Raw genomic sequence first — 15,445 nt, 5'->3', positions numbered from 1 at the left:
AAGCAATAGCAAATTGGCTGATTAGCATAAATGTACAACTGTGTTGTCTCTTAAGAGCTATTATCGTGCTTTCCAAATGTAGTTGTTTCAGTTGTCAAATTTATGAATTCTCCTGGTTTTTTAATATATAAATCTTGGCACCTCTATCACACATGCTATGATTCCCAGTAGGTAGAAAAGCCCTGAGCAAATATAAAATGAACTTTTAAAAAAATATGTGAAGCTGGGGAAAAAAAAATACAGCAATTCAGAAAGGCAATTAGTGCTGGTAACAGTTTCAAATAAACTTTGGATTGGGAAATTTACACAATTTATTCCAGTGAGATTTTGTTAAGCCTTGATATAAACTACATAAAGCAAATAATAAATTAGTGTCTTCAGTCTTCCACTTCTAAAATAAAATAGTGTCCCACTTCTGGTATAGAATGACGCACACAAAAATAGGTATGTTGATATTCATAAGACTATTCCCTTTCTGCAGAAAAAAAAAAATAATCAGACCATTATCCCTGAAATCCAAATGTGCTAATCAGCCAAATTCAAGAGGTCCTTTCCCATGAAAAGGCAAAGAAACCCTGGCACTAGTCATTCCATTGACTTAAATAGAACCACTTGAATAAGTGAGAATCTCCAAACTGGGCCAGAGCTTTCTTAGCACTGCATTGTAAATTATAAAAAGATATACTGTACTGTATCTCTTCCATTAGGCATAGTTCAGCTGTCGAAAATTGTACTGTTGGTACCTTTTTTATCATCTAGTGAGAATATATCTAAGATAATGAAATCGTACATTAGCCTTTGAGATTTACAAATCTGACACCACATGTAATGTCTGCTCTCCCTTCTTTAAATTAATATATAAGGAGAAATCTCTTTGTGTGTGGAAAATAATTTCTTTCATTTCTCCATAATTTTAGAGGTCATTTAATGAACAGAATCATGATTTGATAGAATCTTTCTCTCATTGTAACTAATCTAATAAGTATCTAACATTTTAGGTAGTACTGTGCTATCTGTATTACTGCTCAATGAGGCTGCCACTTGTTCCAGAGACAAAAAGCAGACTGGCAGGGAAGCAGCAGTTTGGCTTAACTTCACATACTCGCTTGTCGGAGAATTTCAAATCACTCTTCATATCTTTAGTGAGCTCATTCGTTCAGGAGAAACAGCCTGGGCTTGGCAACTGATTTTGGGAGTACATATTTCTCTGATGTTCTAGGGAGTACTAATTTGTGCCTTATAAATTATACAAAGTACCTATCAAGCAGTAAATAGGTAAATGGAAGCAAAGGTCAGTGGTAGAATGAATCTGCTGCTGAAGATTTGTCCTCTGATATTTTAATTGCTCCCCTCTGATGCATTCAAAAGGCATTACTATCTTTAAATAATGGTGAAAATACAGATCCTTTATAACTCCCTCTGCTTGATCAACCAAATCAAGCTCAAATTTTATGTATTCACCTATAAGGCACCTCATAGCTCTGTCTGCAGTACTAGCTTATTTCTTCTCTTTCTCCTCTCCTTGTCCCTTCAGACCTGTCAAGCTGCAGGTTTTTTCCTTAATCTTTTCCTATTTTATATAACCATCACTGCACCATTTTTCAGTTTTCACAATAGTATCTGTAGTGGTATTCTAACTAGTCTTAATAATGTGCCAGGTTGTTTACATGATATGCACATGGAACTCTGTTATTGCCCAGCAGACTAATGCTGCCTGTTGTTTCCACTGCTTACAAAAACCTTTTGTCAAGGCTTGATCCTATTTGCAGGGCAAAGCAGCGTATTTTTAATGACAAGAGGATGAAAGGAACAGGTTAGCATCTGTGTCTATATTGCAGCTCTGTAAATCCACTGGTACAACAGAAGATTGGAGGGTTTGAGCCAATGGTTTGAAACACATCTCATGACTCTGGGATTTTATAAGAAGTTTTGAGGAAGAGGCAACTTTTTTTTCTCTGTAAGTCATTCACAGCCACCTCCATGTGGTGATCAATCCTAGGTCAGAGTGAATTTTGTTTAGACTCACAGCCATCATCCACTTTAAACAGTTTATTGAACATTGGGCAAAGACCCAGAACTCCACAGGTCACTTTACTACTGCTACAGCAAGTAGTGACTGAAACCCCTTCCCTTAAAACCTCGAAGACATTTGTCTTGAAATTTCTGATTTTCAGAGTTTTTAAGAGGCTACTAGTTGAGTAGTGACAACAAGTTTTGTCCTTTATCCTGTTTGATAGATACAGGTTTCTTGTCAGTAGGTTACAAATTAAATTCCCCAGCACACAGAGACTATTCAGTAATTCACCACAGCTTTTTAATCATAACTCACAGTATGTGAAGTAGCTCTCCACAGGAATGAAGGATTGTCAGAAAAAAAAATACAGATACATTTTATTCTATCATTGAGCAAAGGCTGGACATGATAGACTCTTGAAGGCCTTTTCAGGATTTCTTTAAAATATTTACTCCATTTTTATCCTGCATATTTTTCAAATACAAGACTTCAAAGACTACAGTTCCCCAATAGTAGAAGTATTCCTCAGGCAGCTTTCTCTCAAACTGGAGGATGTTACCCAATTATCACACTCATTGGGACTTGTTAACCAGAGGTTTGAAGCCTACAATAAAGATAATGTACAAGACAAACCCTCATGCATTCACCACTCACTGTAGATGGCTTCTGCTGTGAGCTGCTTCTATTTCTTTTGATACAAAACTTCCCTAGGAGACGAAATAACAGGTGTGCCTACATGCATGCTGATTGTCTACATCAATTCACCAAAACCTGTGGGAGAGATGCAGCACAACAAAATTGCTTATAACAAACAGCTTGTTAAAGAAGTCTAGAAAACTTCCCTCTTATTTCTCACCCACTTCCCCACACACTCCCCTCTGGTATGTAAGGGGAGCCCCTAGATTAGAGGGAAGGAGGCCAGGGAAAGTTTCACAAAACCCAGGATCTTAGACCTCTAGATTTCTAAATTGTGTCTTTCTGAAGCTTCAATGCAGGCAGCAGCCAGCTCAAACACTGCATCCACCCACAGATGTGATTATCAGTGCACAAATTGAAAGGAAAAACAGAGATGGCCTGCTTTATGTAGGCAGAAGAATGAGTAGCAGAGGAGAAGAAACAAAGCACACCTCAGGCTCAGTAAATGCCCGCTAGTGGCAACTGCCTTCTCTGTGCCTTCCCAAACCAATTAAAAAAAAAGAAATAGTATAAATCCGATTATGAAAATCAGTACCACAATTAGAAAGAGAGGGGAAGGAAACCATTTTATTATCCATACTAGACTGCTATAATTCAGTCAAATCAAGTCATTCCAGATGGTTTGGTACTGAGGGTAGGATTTCTGGTTTGTTTAAAGAAGAGAGTTAGTTCTCAGCATTTATTATTTACCTTGTACTTTATTTATGTTTATATGTACAAATTATTACATGAAAATCTTATACCTGCAGTGCTGAAAATCTTTTTGCCTGGGATTGTTAAAAAAAGAGGTAAACTGAAATAGCTTTTGCTCTTATTAATCTTAAAACAGAAATTGGCTAAAAGAGTCTTTGTTTGCCTTAAGATAATGCTGTGTAAAGAATATTTAAAATGACATAGGCATTCTTTCCTGGGGACCTCCTGATGGCTCCCGACATTTCAACCTCGTAATGTACCAGGCCGATTTTATTTTGTTTGTGCAATTAGTCATGTTACTTAGCAATACAAAAAGTGCCTTTTACACTAAACTCGAGGGAATAAAATATGCAGAATTCATGAGATACAAAACACATCAAAATTCATTTCCTGAGCAGAAGCACTGAAACATTCTGCAGCAAAAACTATTACTTTTTTCATTGTGTTTGTAATAAAGAACTCAAGCAACCATGCCCTTCAGGGCTGGGCTCCTCACCACTTCACTTGAACTCAGCCTCAGCATTGAGCCATTGCATGTGAAGTTAATTACTCTGGGCACTGGGGCTCTGAACAGAAGAATGACCCTATTTGCAGCTCTGTGTACCGTGCACCACGCTAGAGTGAATTCTTTCAGTACCTACACACTGCACACTCAGTGGCTCTGAATGAAGTAATAATTCTCGCACTCTGGAGGAAAGCTCAACTGTCATCTCATTTTCGCAGGGACACTTGTCTTCCCAGGTAACCATTTAATGGGGGCTGACATCAGTCCACAACCAGTCACTGTCACCCTCCCAGTTAAATGGCATGAAAATCCTAGGGATACAGCTTTCAGAAACCGTCCTGCAAGAGGGCAGGCTTGAAACATTTTCTGAGCTTGGCACTTGTGATCCTGATGCCTTTCTATCAGCTTTCATGATAAGGACATCAGAATTATGTAGATTCAGAAATCTGTGGCTGTGAGTGACTCCTCATCCAGAGAACCAAACACTGTCTGCAGGAGACCTGGTTTACATAATTTGACAAGATGGTTGACTCACCAAGGAGCTGAATATTTTCCTAGGAACTGCATAGCTGGGGAAAAATAATTTAACAAAAAGACCATTAGATATGATTGCTCATCAAATAACTAACTACTCTCACTTACTGCTGGAGTGAGAAGTTTCAGCACCTTTAACAAATGAAAAAACGGAAAAATACCCTGACCCCTTTACATGTGCTGAATTGTCTGGCTTTATCTGATATAGTCAAAAAATATACAGATGGTGTGATGTTTATCTGGTCAACAGCAACATTAACCTGGAAGGGGAATAAAATAAGTGAGTAAAGATCTGTATCTGGTAAAAATAAGTTGCAAATCTAACACAAATAATAGAGGCATTTAGTTTCTTTAGCAGGATTTGTACCATTTTATTTAATTCTATTAAGATACATCTTCTACTTGAAATGAAGTCCTTAACACTCAACATGTTGAACAGTAGTTGCAGGTGATGGAATAGTTACTTGGAGGCAGAAGACAGGAGCTGGGCAGTTATCTATTGAGATATTCCTTCATTTTTCACCAATGTAAGGCAGTAAGTTTGCAGATTTTTTTCTTCAATCCTTCTTGGCTTCTTTCTTCTTTTTTTTTTATTTCCTGATGTTGGTTGATTAATTGATTTATTCATTCACTCATTTATGTCTAACCTAGAAATAGGTAATTTTGCAGCTTCTGATTTTAATTCATCAGATACAGACCTTGCATAATCATGTAGGGAGAAGAGAGCACAGAGAAGAACTATGAAATTGCTCTTGAATATTGCCTTAATTCTACATAAGATAGGAAAATCAATTACAGATTGAGCTTTTAACCTTTTAGGTCTAGACTAGTCATCCAGGTAATTTTAAGTGTAGTTACCATTTACTAATATTCCTTTGCCAATAACCATTCACAGGCTTTTGCTAATCTGTTATCCAGCTCTACCTGAAGCAGTGGGATTTGATTGCATGTAGAGAAAAACATACTTGATCCCTTCCTGATTCATGCATGTGCTGGGATGGGTTGCATTCAAAGATCAATTAGGTGACCCTATTTGGAAACTTTTAAGTTACTGTCTATGACTTCCAACACAACAAGGATATTCTTGAGCTGCTTATTCCGATATCGTGTTCTCAGCAGCTGAAGAGAACTAGATTTGCTAGCTGAAATTAAATGGCACTTCTTTTCTGGTTGTTTTCTCACTAACATCACCATTTATTTCTACTAGATTTTTCCAGGCCCAATGACGTTGCGATTTTTTTTTTTTCCCTTGAAGGGAATGTGAGGAAACATGTTCCTACCAATAAAATTTTTGTCTGAAACTTTCAAAATTCCAAAAAATAATCTCCCAGATGTCCTGAAGTATCATCAGGAACAGAACTCTCCTATTTCTTTCTTTTGTTCATTCATTTTGTCTTCTATTCTCAAGCTCTGAGGCTTTTTTTTTTCCCAGAGCAAAAACTGAAGCTTCAAAACAGACAGCCACAAAGGTGACACTTTAAGAAAGCTAGAGTAGGTGAGATCTGGAATGGTTTTGACTGAATTGACCATTTAATGCGCAGAGATTTCAGGTGACCCAGCAGAAAAGGAAACATCAAGTTTTTCCTGACATACTCAGTGAAGTCACTACAAGTCTTATAAGGGGATAACTCAGCTATTGAGACACATAAACCTTACTCAGTTGCTTTAATATTAAAAGAATAAAGTGGGGTTTTGTTCCACTTCTCTTTTTTCTCCAAACTATAACCCTCCTGTAATTTTTTTTTCTGCTTTACTAGGGAACAACAGTCCAGATTATGACATTTCAGATTAATCTATGTGATTTTATATACTGCTTAGTCACAAATTGTCATAGTCAACGTTGATCTCAATAAGTACACTTCTCAGGTAAACCGTACTTAACATAGTATCTCTTTCAGATTAATTCTTTTTTATTATTTAGTAGTTGTTATAGTCAGTGGCTCCGTTGTATGATAATATTTCTTCTTGCACCTGGATAGCTAAAACATTAAAGCCAGAGAATAAAGACCAGAGGGTTGTGATTTACAGCATATGAGACTTCTAGGGGAATTTTTAAGACTAATATCAATTTGTGAATATACTTCTCAAAGTTTTATACCTTTGCATGTTTTCAAAACTGCCAGACAGTTGTCTGAATAATCATCAATAATATTGAACTAGTTGTATAGTCTGACTGATTCAAACTTTCCTTATTTCTGTTGAAAATTGACCTTTAATTTAATGTGTTTCTAACCATCCTAGTTTACTTCTAAGAAGCCAAGATTTTTTTCTTATTAAATAGAAATATGTATCATAGTCTGTCAAGCATAAAACATATTACTCATTAATTAATATTAACATTTGAGCCATTCCAAAGGTTTTAAATGCTCCAATTAAGATATAAAATCACTTAATGGATTTAGAGTATGTTTGGGATACTTAAATCAATGAATTTTCTGTGTCACCACCAAATTTTCATGGAAAAGTTGGCTTATGGGATCTAACTACAAAGAAAATCACTCTAAGCACACAAAGATGAATTGTTGGAGAAACAATCTGTAACTTCCAGAATTCAATTCAGATTATGTCATGCTTCATGAGGCAAACTTACTGGATCTTGATTTCTGCACATTTTTGAAACACCATTGAAAGGTTAACTTTAAAGAAAACACACTTGCAAGCCTCCCAGGTTATAGGAGAAAATCAAATGTCATCTCTTCATAATCTCACAAAATATCTGCTGCATCCAAAAGAAAGGCAAATTTACTGGTTTAAGAAGCAGATACTTTGTGTGTTCTGCAGCATTGCAACAATTGCTGATGGAAAGATCTTTTGCAGTTTTGCTTCTCTGAAATGGAAGCAATTAATCTGGTTAATATTTTGCAATTCCATCATTTCCTTTAAAATAAAACTTAATTCTTAAAAAAAAAAGTGTGGACAAAGAAGGAACTCACATTGCTAAGCGCCTTTTAGAGATCAGAACTATGAAGGGACATGAAAGTCCTTTCAGAGCAGCAGACTGACATGCCGTCTTCCATTCTCAAAATGCTATGGACTGTTTATCCACTTGTTTCTCTCTTCTGTTCTCATTGACTTTACTGATGAAAGCCAGAGAAAGAGCGTTTTCCTGAGAACTTTTCATTTTAATAAACCATCACAACAAACAACTGTAATTTCCCAGGTACAGAAGCAGGTTGTTATTTGAGACAGAAGCACTCCTTCTAATCCTTATTAAATATGCGTTAAGCCTGTTAATGACTCTGCTATCCCATCCAGTGAGAATCCTGAACACACGGGATCAATTCCTAGGAGAGTGGTGGAGGCACACTCTTAGATTGGATCTGCAGAATTTGTTCCCTCAGTTTCAGTATTTTAATACCCACACAGAGTATAAATATGGTAGCAGTATAAGTTGTATAATGAGAAGTCTTTATTGAGGTATACAAAATCTACCACTGATTCATGCAATGTGCTATTTCTGCAAGGAATGCAAATGATGTGCTGATTTCAGTTGAACTACTCTTACTTGCACCAACGAAAATCAGGTTCAGGATATATAAAAATGTCATTATTAGACACTGTTTACATATTTTTATTATTGTTCATCACTGATGCATATACCGTTTCCTCTTCTACTTCCATGGTATTTAGAAAGATGAAAAATTAAAGGAAGTAGCCATCTAACTTCTGTGCTCTTTCTTTTTCTCTGTTCTTAAGAATACTGAGCAATGTGTGCTTTTTGTCTACAGATTTTTCAACTCTACTATCTGTAGAGCATCAAGTTATTTTCACAGAAATTACAGTAAAAGATAGACAGAAATAAAGTCACTGGATGTCAACATCTTGATCTGTTTTTATATTAAAAAAAAAAACCCAAACCAGCGTATTTCAGAACAAAACCAAGCAAAATCAAACAAAAATAATTAGAAAAAAAAAAAAAAAAAGAAGAAAGGAAAAAATATGCTGTTAATAGGTGACTAGAGAAAATAACTTGTAAGAAGGTTTTAAGCCCTGAGGATTTATTTGTACCTGCTGGGTTAGAGATGGCCAAAGAGCAGGAATAATGATCAGACAGACAAATATACAGCCACAAATAAGCCTGTGCCATTGCTCCTGGCAACTGCTCATTATTTAAAACAGTGCTGTTTTGAAGAGAAAAGCAAAATGCTTGAGACCTGTTCTTTGTATAAAGGTAATGGAAGGCTCTGTTTAAAGATTGAGCATCCTGAGAGAACTTTGAAGGTAAAAGGCAGTCTTCCAGAAACATTTCTCATGATAGGTATCTAGAAACAGGTTGGTATTTGTTTAAAGTAAATCAAAAGTGTTCCAAAATCTGCAGGTCCCTATCTATAGCAGTTGGCAAAGGGTTGTAGAGATCCATGTTGTTTTGTTACCATTTACTGAACCCAACCAGTCAATTTAATTTCTGGTACAATTTACATACTCTGCATACTAATTTTATTCAAAGGATGCAAATAAACTAGTAAATGTTGCACTTTGATAAAATGGAAGAGGAAAATGGCATACATGAAAGATTTTCATCATATACGCCAGAGAATCGGAAACCCTAGGAACAATCTTGATTCTGAGGGATTGCATGTGACCCCTCATGGATTCACAAAGGTTGTTTGAATATCCCACACGCACAAATATAACTTGCTGGTTCACTCAGGGAGTAAATACTTTTTATAGCGTCACTTCGGATAACTCCTGGGATGGTGCTGTGCAGAACCAGGAGTCGGACCCAATGATCGTTGTGGGTCTCTTCCAGCTGGGCATATTCTGTGATTCTGTGGACTGCTAGTCACCAACACCATGAAAAGAATCCACCAGAGCCATTAGACTAATTTAATCTTTCTATTCTGGCTACTCTGTACTTGTGTTAATTCAACACGCTTGAAGAAAAACAAACTGCCCAAATACAACAAGGGAGCTTGATGCAAGGAGATGGGGCAACAACATTTGCTTCTTTTCTTTTTCCTTTTAACTTTTGAAGAACTACATTTTAACCCAGCAGTTTATCAGACTGACACATCTAGTTGTGTTACTGCCTGATGTGATGTGGCACAGCCCATCAGGTACTTGAGAATCAAGTTCTATTTCTCTCTTTTGACAGGAGCCACTCAGTCCCAGCACAGGTTGCTTTTACATTCTTTGTCTGCTTTGCTGGGTTAGTATCACACTAACACTTATTTGAGTGTTATATAACAGAAGCAGAGCTACAGTCACAACCTTGTGATGACACTTTCCACACGCACTCTTCCCTCTTAGTCCTATATGACCACATTGGTGTCTGTATGGTTTACCTAGACCTTTCATTTTAAAGAATAATAGAAAAACTGAGTTTGTTTTTCCCCATTCTATATCATGCTTAACAGTGCATATCAATTACACTGTCATGTCCAGGCAAGTGCATATACAGAGTTTAAGTTAACAAAACCAGCAGGTCTGCAACTCCCGCTAGAAAATTCCTTTCCAATTTCTTTGTTCAGCATAAGCCACAATCACTAATCTTCCACCCCAGACTTATTACTGGGATGCTCCACTACATTACAGTGGTCTTTCTACACACAACCTCTGGCACTTTTCCAATAACATGAGTCTGAACTTTTCTTTGGAAGACAATGAATTTACAGACAAAAACTTGTGCAGTTGAAGAGCTGGCATTCCTCTCTCTTGTTGTTTTTCTGTTTCAGTTTTAAGTGAATAAAAGGAAATCTGTGTAGTTTGAAGTCCCTAGGAGTTCTCTCAACTACAAAGAAAGAAGCTCATGTTGCTGAGGTGACAGCAGACAGATAAAACCAATACCCAGGAGAGAAAATACCAGCAGAACCTCATATGGTTCAATTTGATGCATTATTTTTATTTTTTGTAGCTAAATCAATTATACCTAGTATTTTTAGCTGCAGATCATATCTGATCCTAGTTTTGTATGAATGTTGATGAAAGCATCACTTTTAGCACACAGTCTAAAGGTTTCTTTGTAGTGAATAAAAAATATATTCAAGTGATATTTTTCCCATTAAAAACAAATATTTAAACAATTTCGACCGTCTCTTTAATTATATATAACAATGCCCACTTTCATCTTCAGACAAGCCCCATACTTCGACAAACAGCTTTGCCCAAGGTCTGCAGGCAATTCTAAACAAGTGTTTGAAGACCCCTGAAAATGAGCCTAATGCTACTTGCCTCTAGTGTGGTTATCCCAGTTACACTCCCATATAGTGCTTATGCTAAAGAATTAACCCTATTATCATACAGGAATGACTTCTGAGTGGCTGCAGCTGAATTAAAGTAACAAAGGGAGCTGGACATTATAAATTTCATAAGGGACTTTAGTGGGTCAGATGAGGCAGGGGGACTGATGGAATAGCACAGATCACTTGTGTAAATATGTTAGCATAGCAGTTACTCGTTTCCAAATTTAATTGCCTCTTTCTGGGAAAAAAAACTAGGGTAATGTTTGCAATGGAAGAATTTTGGCTGAAATTTCTTCCCATCCATCAATCTTTTCCTCAGTAATGTGGGAAGATTGCTTTTATGAGCTCAGAAATCTATTTTATAGTTGTAATACATAGAAGCAGAGATTACTTGGGGTCTGTTTTCATTTGGTTTGATGTGTGGAGGTTTTTTTAAAGAAATTAAGAGTTTAGCTTTCCTCTGCCTTGTGATTGCCTAATTTAACCAAGGTCACAAGGATAAGTTGAGATTGTGAAAGGAAATGTATGTAGTTATGAGGACCTGGGCTCTGCTGTGCAGTTGCATGATCTCATCATCCGCAAACTCATCCTTTCCCACAGATCTCCACTGACTTTGCCACTTTCTCCTCCTGTCCTTGTCAAGCAGAATGTAAGAAGAGGACAGGCTCACACTCATCCCACACTCATCCCACAAGGCACAGCCAGCAGGATCACAGAACAAGAAAGATTATTCCTTTCTCTTCCTCTCTTCTGCCATTTAGCTGTTAAACTAAGGGGAATGCATCAAGCAATAAGTACAACAGGCATGACTGGAATCAGGCTGTTAGTGTTCATCCAGCAAACTTAAGACATATAAGAGGAATGAAAGCAGAAGCAGACCCATGTAATGAGTAGTTTCATTGAGTTGTGGGGCCAGATGTGGCTCTACTGAAATTTCATTGACTTTTGTGAGGTTGCCCATGAGTGACTATGGTCTGTAGAGAGATTAGTCCTCTAGGAGAAAATGATACCTCATTAGCCCATATTTTGCTTTCTGGAAAACTGGTTATGTCTTGAGAGCATGGATCAGGGCATGAAACAAAAGAAAAAAAGAGCAATTACCAGTCAAGGTGGATATAATTAGGCCTAAATAAATGTGATAGAAATTAAGTGGCTCATTTGTATAAGATAGGAAGCTGTGCAGGACATAAATAAATGAGAAAATTTTCTTTTTTTATCCAGTAATAGAGGGTCCTTGGACAGTAAACAGCAAGCAATAAGAAGGTTTATGTCATAGCACTAGTTAAAATCTCAGCCAAGAAAGGGAAAAATACCTTGGATTTAGCAATAGCAATAAAAATATATTTTAAAAGAACATATAGACAAGTCTTCTGATAATATGCTTAGACTCTTGCGGGAAAAAATATGGAATAAAAATGTGTGCGCAGAAGAGGGAAAATACATTATATGAGAGCTCAGAATTGAAGTACATGATGCCAAGACCTTGTTTTAGCAAATGCAAGAACTGAGGATTTCTTTAAGCATTTGATTGCCTCCTAGTCACAGTCTTAGAAATACTCTCATGGCTCCAGTATAGACCATTAGTAGGCCAGATTCTTCACCCTTACTAACTGCATTTTGAGCTGTCAGCCTGTGACTCCTCCAGGGGACAGAGAAGGAAAAAATATCACAAATCTCAGTAGAGCTGAAACAGTAGAAGCCTTCAACATACATTTGTTAGCTAAACTGGAACAAAGGAGGTGTGGATGAATGTTCCCTTCTGCAGCTGTGCAAGAGGGGTGCTACTCTCCAGCAGGACAGTAACAGCCAGCAGACAAGGTGTGCAGCATGTTAACCCCTTCCGCCCTCTCACTGGGTTGCAAGGATTAACTTTTAGAATTGAGGTCCATAAAAGTGATTAAACACTCACCATTGTTGTGGGTCAACCCAGGACACTGAAGAACAAAACGAGATCCAGAAGGGGCATCCGAGATCCAGAAGGTGCATCCGGCTGCTAAGGTTGAAGTGGTTCAGGTGGATCTGGGCTGGCGGCATAAGGATGCCAGCCATGGTTCTGTTGTGGTTTAACCCCAGACACACGAAGTACCATGCATCTGCTCAGTCACTGTCCTCCTCCCCACAGCCCTGGTGGGATGGAGAGGAGGATCAGATAAAAGTAAAACCTGTGGGTTCAGATAACAATAACTGAAATAAATAAAATACTATCATAATAATAACAGTATTAATCACTGTAATTAAAAGAAGAGAGAGAGGAATAAACAAAAAAACCCAAGTAATGCACAATGCAATTGCTCACCACCCACTGACTGATGCCCAACCTGTCCCCCAGAAGTGATTGGTATGTCACAACTGATATCTCATTTTTCCCAATTCCTTTGGTAGAAGGGTGCAGGTCACAATTTGCTTTCACTTGGAAGGGTGATCAGTGCACCTGGAATCAACTGCCCCAGGGATGGAAACACAGCACTACCATCTGCCATGGACTGATCCAGCCTGCACTGGAATAGAGTGGAGCCCCAGAAATCTGAAGTACATTGATGATATTATTGATTTGTGCTATACAGCAGAAGTTTTTGAGAAGGGAGGAAAATAGCCTGAATCCTTCTGAAAGTCGTTTTGCCATAAAATAAAGTCATGGAACTGGTATCGGGGAATCAGTTTTTAGAAAGAAAACACGAATATGGACATTGTCAGATGCCAGTGGATCAGTGGGTGCGACCAATAAAATAACAACTATGTCTACAGCATTTGACAAACTAGCTTTCTCAGGCACTGTGAGATTTTGGAGAATGCATATTCCAAACTACAGTCTGATTGTCAGTCCTCCCTATCAAGTGACACAGAAGAAGAACGACTTCAAATGGGGCCCTGAGCAATGAAAAGCCTTTCAAAAAAATCAAGAAGGAGATAGATAGTTCGTGCAGAAGACCTTGGGCCACTTTGGACAGAGTAAGAAAAATGTGCTCTACAACACAGCCAAGAGGGATGTCTCTACCTGGAACCTGTGGCAGAAAGCACCAGGGGAGACTCTAGGTCAACCCTTTGGGTTTTGGAGTCAGGGATACACAGGATCTGAGGACTGCAAAACTCCAACTAAAAAAAAAAAAAAAAAAAAAAAAAAAGCAGTTTGAGCTGCTTCAGAAATGATTTGTGCTGAAGCACAGCTCCTGCTAGCACATTGTCTGCCAGTGCTGGGCTGGATGTTTGAAAGCAAGGGTCCCCTCTCCTCATCATAAAGGTGATGCTATGCAGAATAAGTGGGTCACACTGATCACACATTTAGCTTGAATAGAAAACCCCAGCCATTCAGGAATTTTGGAAGTGATCATGGACTATGCAGAAGGCAGATTTCTAAACACCACTAGAAAAGAGGTGACAAGTGCTGAAGAGGTTCCACACATTGCACCAAAATAGGACCATTGTGGTTTAATCAAGCAGGTACTTAAACACCACGAAGTCATTCTCTTACTCACAGCCCAATTGGGATAGGAGAGAGAAATGGGGAAAAAATTAAAATTCATGGCTTGAGATAAAAGCAGTATGATAGGACGGAAAGGAAGTAATAATAATAATAATAATAGCAAACCTATATACAAAACAAATGATGCACAATGCAATTGATCATGACCTGTTGACCAATGTCCTGTCAGTTCCCAAAGAGCATCCCACAGCTACCTTTCCCGCTGGTTTATATACGAAGGATGATTTCATATGGTGTGGAATACACTTTTGGTCAGTTTGTGTCAGCTGTCCCAAGTCTGTCCCCTCCCAACTTCTAGTGCTCCCCCAGCTTTCTTGACGGTCAGGCAGTATGAGAAAAAGCAAGTCTTTGATTTAGTGTAAACACGGCTTAACAATAACTAAAATGTCTTTTTTTTCCTCGACATTCTGGTCCTAAATCTAAAACACAGCACTACACCAGCTACTAGGAAGAAAATTAGCTCTATTCCAGCCAAAACCAGGAACCCGTTATTATTAATCATAACCTAATATATAATTATAATATAGTAACTATTATCAATTTTACAAAATTGGAAAGATAAGTTGATCTGATCTGTTGTAACAGTTTAGGAGGAGAAGAAACAAGAAAGAGTAATGAAAGCAAATAACAGAAAGATTGGGTTTTCAGACAGTTGTTAAAGGTTTTTTGCTTCTTCTAAAATATTGGCTTCTTAATGAAAACTTCCAGCTATTCCAAAGGTTTCTGGAGTCTGTTTTTGCATTTCCCTTTGGAAGGGAACTTACTGCACTGTTGTAATTTAACCACTAAAAATTCCACACCAGGAACAGGCCAGGGGCAAAGTTACTCTGATTTTTACACTGTCCCAGAACTCTGTTTTATTACTGCATCCCCTCAGGTCCCTGTTACAATAGATATCAAAGCCAGCTTTCCAAATCTATTTTTACAGTAATTCAAGCTAGTTTTATGCCTTTTTTAAAAATGTTTTCCATCTGTAGCATGTTTAATATACCAAATTATGTGTGAAAATGTGAAATGGTCTGATTTAACAAAAAAAAAATAAAGACCACATGTACACCTGAGGAGAATACACTCTGTGTTATTCCTTGCATTTTTCCTATGCAGCTGAATATAAACACAGTTTTTTGCAGATTGTTCAGAAATGTTGTTGGTACTATTTATTGCATTCCCATGTCTCAACTTTATTCAAAGTGGATGTAAATAATAAATAAAATTATTGCAAAGGTTACTTTTTCTGAAAGTGGCTGTTATAATCAGAAAAAGCATGCTATAAAAATGGTATCTAATATTTCACATTTATTCTCCCTCGGTGACTTCTTTATCAATTGTGCTCATTTTGC

Source organism: Corvus moneduloides, chromosome 1, assembly GCF_009650955.1.
Source record: "Corvus moneduloides isolate bCorMon1 chromosome 1, bCorMon1.pri, whole genome shotgun sequence".
In the NCBI taxonomy this organism is placed as follows: Eukaryota; Metazoa; Chordata; class Aves; order Passeriformes; family Corvidae; genus Corvus; species Corvus moneduloides.
Note: the sequence above shows the minus strand (reverse complement) of the source record.